Source organism: Sturnus vulgaris, unplaced genomic scaffold (genome assembly GCF_052056855.1).
Source record: "Sturnus vulgaris isolate bStuVul1 unplaced genomic scaffold, bStuVul1.hap1 Scaffold_153, whole genome shotgun sequence".
NCBI classification, from domain to species: domain Eukaryota; kingdom Metazoa; phylum Chordata; class Aves; order Passeriformes; family Sturnidae; genus Sturnus; species Sturnus vulgaris.
Window position 1 is genome coordinate 1,159,679 of NW_028276071.1, and position 8,883 is coordinate 1,168,561.

An 8,883-nucleotide genomic window follows, 5' to 3' on the forward strand; every position below is an offset into this window, starting at 1 on the left:
GGTGTCCATGGGAATGGGGTGTCCATGGGAATGGGGTGTCCAAGTTTCCCTGTGTCCTGTGGGGCTGAAGGCAAAGCAATCCCTGGCAAAGGGGAATGAGCTGAGCCCCCCTCCCTGAGATCCCATCATGGACACACCTGGGGGTCTCCTTGCTGTGTCCTTCCAAGCTCTGAGCTGCCCTCCTGGGTGCAAATCTGTGCCAGAGCCTCTCAGAGTTCCCTGAATGTCCCACGGGGAAGGGCAGAGATGCCACAGCTGAGGAAATGCTGTTGGGTTTGCCAAGGGAGCCATGAGTGTCCTTGGCAGAACGGGGTGCTGAGACCTTGCTCAGAGACATTTAGAGAGGGTGAGACATTCAGGGATCCCTCTGCTCTGGGCAGGGTCTGGTTTATCCCAGAGTGACACGGGAGTGTGATTGTGCTCTGATTACAGTCAAAGGTGCAAAGCCAGGGCAATTGGGAACAACCCATCCAGCCCCTCACCTTGCCCTGAGCCACAGGGAATACTTTACCTCTCACACCTCTCAGTAGCAAACTATGAGTGCAGCAGAAATGCTGTGGATTTCTGTCCTCAGAGAGCCAGGAATGATGTGTGGGTAGGAAAACAATTCCTAAAACAGTGTCCTGCCATACTTTAGACTTGGAATTGCAGACTGTACCAAACCTTTCTGCATTATGAGTTATTCCAGAGACAAATCCTGAATATCCAGCCTTGTCCCACAGCCACACGGCCACAAACCCAGGTCAGCCAGGCAGGGATGGCTCCTCGAGACCCCCCAAACACAGGTCTGGCTGCTCCTGGCACTCTCAGCCAGCACAACTGGAGCTCAGTCAGAGACCTGGGTGAAGGTTTTCCCAAACCAGGAACAAGGGTGGGTGAGTCACAGCACGATAGTCTATAGGGAATGGCCCAGGTTTGGCTCAAAGCAGCCTCTGCTGACTTGTCACTGTCCTTTATCCGTGAACAGATGCCCATTGCCAGAGACAGCAAATGTCCAACAGCAGCTCCATCAGCCACTTCCTCCTGCTGCCATTGGCAGACACGCGGCAGCTGCAGCTCCTGCACTTCTGCCTCTTCCTGGCCATCTCCCTGGCTGCCCTCCTGGCCAACGGCCTCATCATCAGCGCCGTAGCCTGCGGCCACCACCTGCACACCCCCATGTTCTTCTTAATGCTCAACCTGGCCCTCACTGACCTGGGCTTCATCTGCACCACTGTCCCCAAAGCCATGCACAATTCCCTCTGGGGCACCAGAAATATCTCCTACGCTGGATGTGCTGCTCAGCTCTTTTTCTTTGTGTTCTTCATGTCAGCAGAGTATTTCCTCCTGACCATCATGTGCTACGACCGCTACGTGTCCATCTGCAAACCCCTGCATTACGGGACCCTCCTGGGCAGCAGAGCTTGTGCCCACATGGCAGCAGCTGCCTGGGCCAGTGGCTTTCTCAATGCTCTGCTGCACACAGCCAATACATTTTCCCTGCCCCTGTGCCATGGCAATGCCCTGGGCCAGTTCTTCTGTGAAATCCCACACATCCTAAAACTTTCCTGCTCCAAATCCTACCTCAGGGAACTTGGGCTCGTTGCTGTTAGCTCCTGTTTAGGACTCGGATGTTGTGTGTTTATTGTTTTCTCCTATGTGCAGATCTTCAGGGCTGTGCTGAGGATCCCCTCAGAGCAGGGACAGCACAAAGCCTTTTCCACCTGCCTCCCTCACCTGGCTGTAGTATCCTTGTTCCTCAGCACTGTCATATTTGCCTACCTGAAGCCCCCCTCCCTGTCCTCCCCATCCCTGGATCTGGCCCTGTCAGTGCTGTACTCAGTGGTGCCTCCAGCCCTGAATCCGCTCATCTACAGCCTGAGGAACCAGGAGCTCAAGGATGGCCTGAGGAAAATGATCATGAATGTTTTTCAGAAGTAATAAACTCTCATTCTTCTGTATAGCTCTTAAGATGTTAGTCATTAATGCTCACACACTGTCCTGTGGTTTTTTTGCTGGCACAGGTATTATATTTTTGAGAATTTGTTCACAGGATAATCTTTGTCTGTACCATTTTAAATTTACCATTTGGATTTCTCATGTGAACCACAGGGTATATAAATCAAGGAGTTGCACTGCATATGTGCTTACCGAAATAAAGAACTCTGTATTGCCATGATCCCCTGACATTTTTCCTCCCTGGCTTCTCTGAAGCTGCAGGGTTGGTGCCTCTGGGCAGAGCTGGACTGAAAATGGAACCCCTGTGCTCCTCACTGCCAGGCAGCCCCAGGGCTTCTGCTCCATAACCTCCCTGTCCTTCATTTCCACACTTCCCTTCAGAGCCTCTGTGCTGGTTTAAGGCCTCAGGGCTCTCTCAGCTCAGTTCCTGTCCTGCTGTGTGACTGTCCAGGGACTGCAGGCAGGGACAGGCCATGGGCACTGCTGGGACAGAGCTGGGCTCTGCAGCAGCATTTCCATCATGCAGAGGCATCTCCCCAGTGCAGGGCCTGAAAGCTTCAATCTCCTTCCCAATTTGCTCTCAAGGATGTTCCCAACACAGCGCCCTGGAGAGGAGAACTGCAGTGACCAGCAGAAGTGTGACAGTGTTCAGGTTGGGGCTGTCCCAGCAGTGCCCTGGCAAAGCCAGCACTGCCCCCAGGAGTGGCCTCTCACCCCAGGGCACAGAGGTTGTTCTTCCCTCCCTGGAGGGACATCAAGTGACCGGGTCAGGAGTCTGTGTTTGCAGTGCAGGGACATTGCACAGCCCTGAACATCCTGTGTGTGTGTGAGGGGACATAAACCCAGTGACACAAACACCTGCAGCTGTTCCTGGAGTTTCCAGAGAGTAACATCCCCTGGGAACCCCTGGATGCAGGGCTGGGATGAGCTCCTGTGCCCAGAGCTCCCCGTGTCCATCCCTCCAGCCATGGGGCACCTCGGGCAGGGGCAGGGCAGGGTGACACCCGCAGGGCTGAGGTCCCTGCCAGGCTCTGGCAGTGGCAGCAGAGCCCAGGGAGCCCCTGCCCGTGCTGCAATGAACTGTGTGTGTGTGTGCCAGGGAAGGACTCGTGTCCCTGGACACCCCTGGGGCTGTGAGCAGGGCATGAGCCCAGCTCAGGGCTGGGCACCTGACAGAGCCCTGACATTGCTGGGCGTGCCCATAAGAGCAGAGCTGGGCAAGGTGACTGTGGTTAAACCCCTCTGGGGATCAAATGACAGCCAAGTGTCTCTGTCACTGTCCCTCCTCACTCAGAAAACAGGGGAAAATATGGTGGACATATTGTAGGTTACCTTAAGAAGAGATTAATGTTAGGGGGACTAAAAAGCAAAGGCCAAATGCAGAAGCAATGAAGATCATGGAGAGACAAGAATTCAACACATGTACTGGTTATTTTGGAAGACAAATATATTATATACAGAAAATCCAGAGACCGTCTTCTCCCCCTCATTTCCCTGCTGATCTGGACATCCCATGGAATGAAAGATCTCTAGGGTCAGTCCAGCCCAGCTGTCCCATCCCTGTGTCCCCAGGAACACTTGCCCACCCCCAGGACATTGGTTGGGGAGTTGCAGAGATGCCTCATGTGGGGCCAGCCCTGCTCAGGAGCAGCCAAAGCCTCGGGCTGGGACCAAACCCACTCCAGCCAAGAGAGCCAAGCACAGCAGAACAGGGGCTGCTCTGGGCAAAGGGAACTCCATCCCAGCCACACCCAGGCCAAGAGGGCTCAAGGGGCTCTTCCCACCTCTGTTATTCCACCATTCAATTAATTTTTTCCTTGGAGAGCTCTTTGAAGGCAGAATTGACAGAGAAGCAGAAGCAGAGCTATAAAATGCACCAGTACAAACACAGCAGCTCCAGTGAGGAATGAACGCTCCCAGGGCAGTGCTGTGGCAGGAGAAGCAGCCAGGAGGAGGAGGATGAGCTCAGTGTATATGTGTGTGTGTCCCAAGGCACAGAGGGTGAGGGTGGGCAGAGGTCAGGGCAGGGCTGGCAATGGCAGGGCAGAGGCAGGGGCAGCGAGATGGGAGTGTGCAGCCTGCAGGGACACAGCAGCAGCTGTGGGACAGTGCAGGACAAGCTGTGCTGGACATGGCCAAGGGCCCTGGCAGGGCTGGCAGTGCCCAGGAGAAGCCAAGTTTTGGTGTCCTGGGGCACAGCAGGGTCTGTGCCACCAAGGGCTGGGAGGAGACACCTTGTCCTGAGCCACTGAGGCCTCCTGGCACAGCCCCAGCAAGGCTGGCCACTGTCACCCCTTGTCCTGCCCTCAGCATCCCCCCACATCCCAGTGGCCTCAGGGATCTGCTGGGACCAGTCCCTGGGGAGCCTTGGTCAGGAATGGCCCTGGGGGGCTCCTTCATGCTCCCAGGGACTGCAGGTTTTTCAGAGGACTTTGGGTTTTGCTTTTGCCTTGGAGTCTTGAGAGCTTTGTGTAATCATGGCCTCCAACTCTCTCCTCCAAGGAGTCCAGGAGGAGCCTGTGTTGGTGATGGACCTCAGTGGGACTGACACTGAAACTGCATGAAAAACAGAAACTCCCCAACAACATGTTCTCATTTGTAGAGAATTTAGGCATTACTTTCTTCTGGCCAGGGTAATATTGTAGCCAGCACGTGCAATAGAAATCATTCCACCCACAAATGCCTGCCTTGTGCAGTGAAAATCATTCCATCACACATGGTTCTTTACTAGGCTTTTCACATATTTATACAGACAAAGCCCAAAGCAATTCACGTTCATTGATCTTAAATTACACAATTCTTAGTATTTGATTGGCTGTTGGCTGTTGATCCCTTTGTCTTTGATGTGAATTATGTCCTCATTCTTTGATTCTCTCACCAATCTTTTTCCACACCGGGTGTCTCCAAGCACACTGGGGATGATGTTCATTAATGTTCCTTTACCTCCTCTGTATCTTCTGGCTACTCCAAATCTGAAGATGTTAAACTCATCAGGCCTCACCCAACCTTGGTGAACAGAGTCTTTTGAAGAGAAACTTCAAATCCCCTCCCCCTGGGCAAAGGTGAACATAAATCCTGACTGAAGTTACATTAAAAAATTTCAAGTTGTATCATTTGCAGCAACTCCATTATGTTCCTTAGTGTCCCAATTCTCTCCTTGGTTCCATGAGGGCACACAGTGTCACAACAGCCCCTTCATTCCATGAAGCCCTGCAGTGTCACAAAGGTCTCTGTAATTCCATGAGGTCCCACAGTGTCATAATGGCCCCTCGGTTCCATGTGTCCCACACTGTGACATGAATCCTTAGTTCCATGGAATCCTGTAGTGTCACAATGGACTCCTTGGTTCCATGGTGACACAGTTGCCACAATTTCCATGGTACCACAACTGCCCCTTGGTCCCACAAGTCCCCACAGTGTCACAATGGCCCCTTGATTCCATGACACTGTGTAGTGTCACAATGTTCTCCATGATTCCATACTGCCCTGCAGTGTCACCATGGACTGTTGGTTCAATAAAGCTCCACAGTGTCACCATGGCCCCTTGGTTCCATGGACCCCACAGTGTCACTGTGCTCCCCTTGGTCCACAGGGCCTTGAAGAGCCACAATGGACCTTTGATTCCAGCAAGCCTTGGTTTCAAAATGCTCTCCATGGTTTCATGAGTACCCCGTGTCACAATAGACTCTTGGTTCTGTGAAGTTCCTCAGAGTCACAAAGGCCCCTTGGTTCCATGAGGTTTGATAGAGTCACAATTCACTCCTTGGTTCCATGAGGCCCTGCTGTGTCACAATGCCCATGGTTCCATCAGTTTCCAGTGTCACCATGGTGTCCTTGTATCCACAGTATCCTAATGGTCTCCTTGGTACCATCCAGCCCCAATGTCACAATGGATTTTTGGTTCCATGGGGTTTCACTGTGTCACAAGGGTCTCCTTGGTTCCATGAGGATACAAAAGCTTTGCATAAACATTGAGCAACACCTGCTGAACACTCCTAGGAACATCTGTCTGTATTCAGGAAATGGGAAAAAAGTGAGAAAGGCACCAGCAGCTTCCATCTGCAACAGAGATCCAGGGAAGGGACAGGGACAGAGGATTCAGCTGAAAGTCTCAGAGAATTCACAGAATCACAAAATCACTGGGTAGGAAGAGTCCTTCAAGATCATCAAGTCCAACCCCTGCCTTAACACCTCAACTAGACCATGGCACTGAGTGCCATATCCAGTCTGTTTTTAAACACATCCAGATGGTGACTCCATCAGGCCCTCTGGGAAGATCATTCTAGTACTTCATCACCCTTTCTGTAAAAATTACTTTCCTAATATCCAACCTATATTTCACTTGGAGCAGCTTAAGACTGCGTCCTCTCATTCTGTCAGATGTTGCCTGAAGAAGAAGACCAATCCCCACCTGACTGCAACCACTTTTCAGGGCGTTGTAGTCATAAGGTCACCCCGAGTCCTCCTCCAGGATAAACATCCCCAGCTCCCTCAGTCACTCCTCACAAGACTTCTGTTCCAGACCCCTCACCAGCCTTGTTGCCCTTCTCTGGACATGCTCCATCCCCTCCATGTCCTTCCTAATTGGGGGACCCAGAACTGGACACAGCACTCGAGGTGCTGCCCAACCAGTGCTGAGCACAGGGGAAGAATCACTGCCCTGCTCCTGCTGGCCACACCATTCCTGATCCAGGCCAGGTGCCATTGGCCTTCTTGGCCACCTGGGCACACTGCTGGCTCATGTCCAGCCTGCTGTCCATCAGTGCCCCCAGGTCCCTTTCTGCCTGGCCCCTGTCCAGCCACTCTGTCCCCAGCCTGGAGCACTGCAGGGGTTGTTGTGGCCAAAGTGCAGGACATAGCACTTGGTCTTGTTAAACCTCACCTTGTTGGATTTGGGCCCTGGATCCAGCCTGTCAAGGTCCCTCTGCAGAGCCCTCCTACCCTCCAGCACATCCTCACTCACACCCAGCTTAATGTCAGCGCGGTTCCATATGGCCCAAGAATGTCACAATTCCATGAGGCCTCCCAGTGTCACAATGTTCCTCTGGTTCCATGGATCCCCCTGGTGTCACAAAGCCCCTTGTATCCTTGAGCCTTGCAATGTCACAGGGGCACCTTGGTCCCCCAGGGCCCTGCAGTGTCACAATGGATCCTTGGTTCCACGAGGTCTCGCAGAGCATCAATGTTCTCCTTGGTTCCACAGTGTCACAATGGCCTCTTGATCCCATGGGGCACCATGATGCCAAAATTGTTTCCTTCAGTCCATAACTCCCTCTAGGGTCAAAATGGCCTCTTGGTTATACAAGGTCCAGCAGTGTCACAGCGGTCTCCTTGTTTCCACAAGGACAAAAACTGTCACAACTGTCTTCTTGATTTCATGAGGCCCCATGGAGTCACAGGGGGTCCCGAATTCCATAAGGCTCCACAGTGCCACAATGGACTCCTTGTTTGCACAGTGTCACAATGGACCCCTGGTGACACAAGAACCTGCAGTGTCACAATGGATTCTTGGTGCCATGACACCCTGCAGTGTCAGTGTCACAGTGGTGCCCAGGTCCCTCTGCAGAGCCCTCCTGCCCTCCAGCACATCCACACTCACACCCAGCTTGGTGCCATCTGCACATTTGCTGATGGTGCACTCCATGCCCTCATCCAGATCATCAATGCAGATATTGAAATCCACGCTGGCTGCCTCTGATCCCTCAGCCATCCTGTAGGTGCCCTGGGATGGCACTCAAGGTGATCTGTTCCATCACCTCACCAGGCACCCAGGTCAGGCTGACAGGCCTGCAGTTCCCCACATCCTCCTTCCAGCCCTTCCTGGGGATGGGCTCACATTGGCACCTCCAGTCCTCTGGCACCTCCCTGCTGAGCCAGCATTGCTGAGAAATGATGGAGAGCAGCTTGGGGAGCTCATCCAGCAGCTCCCTCATCCCCCTAGGATGGATCCCATCTGTTCCCAGAGACACCTGTGAGCACCTGAGTGTCTCAGCAGGTCCCCAGCTGCTTCCTCCTGGATTACAGGGGGTCTGTTCTGCTCCCTGTCCCCATCTCCCAGCTCAGAAAAAGACTTGTCCTGAGCTAAACCTGTCTTATTGTTGAAAACTGAGGCAAAGTTCTGATGTACCTCAAACCTTTCCTTATCTTTAGTTACTACATTCACCCCCATATCCCATAAATAGCTGAGGTTCTCCTTGTCCCTCCTTTTTTTATTAATATACTTATAAAAATATTTTTCATTATTTTTTACAGATGTAGCCAGGATAAGTTATAATTGAGCTGTCAGCTCTCTACTTTTCTTTCTGCATGACCAAACAACATCCATAAATACTTCCTAAGTTGTCTGCCCCTCTCTCCAAAGGTGATGTGCCTTTTTTTTCCTTGACTTCCTGGAATAAGCTCTATGCCCAGCCAGGCCAGTCTTTTTCCTCAGTAGTTCACTTTTTGGCACATAGGGACAGGCTGCTCCTGCTCATGCAACTTTTCTTTCTTGAAGTGTGCCCACCTTGCCTGGATCTCTTTGTTTTAAAAGGCTATTTGCCTTAAAAAATCAGCACCTGATTCTGTTATCCCCAAATCTGAATTCTGAATAGGCCAAAGTCTGCTCTCTCTAAGTCCAGCGTAGAAGTTTTGTTGATGTCCTATTTTCTTTCAAAGAAAATTTAAAAGCTGCATTATTTCATTGTCACTGTTGCCCAAACAGCCTCTGACCACCACATCTCCCACCAGCCATTCTCTATTTGTGAACAGCAGAACACGGTTTTCCTGTAGAGTGGGAAGAGAAGGAAACCTCCCCAAAATGCAGCCTGGAAGGTTCACCTGGAGGTGAGGATACACAAAAGTCCCTCCCAGGGCAGAATGTTGGTGCCCGAGGTGTCCCAGCGTGAGGCTGGGCCAGGCCATGGCTCTGTGTGCCAGGAGCCGGCAGCGCTGGGTGCAGGGAGC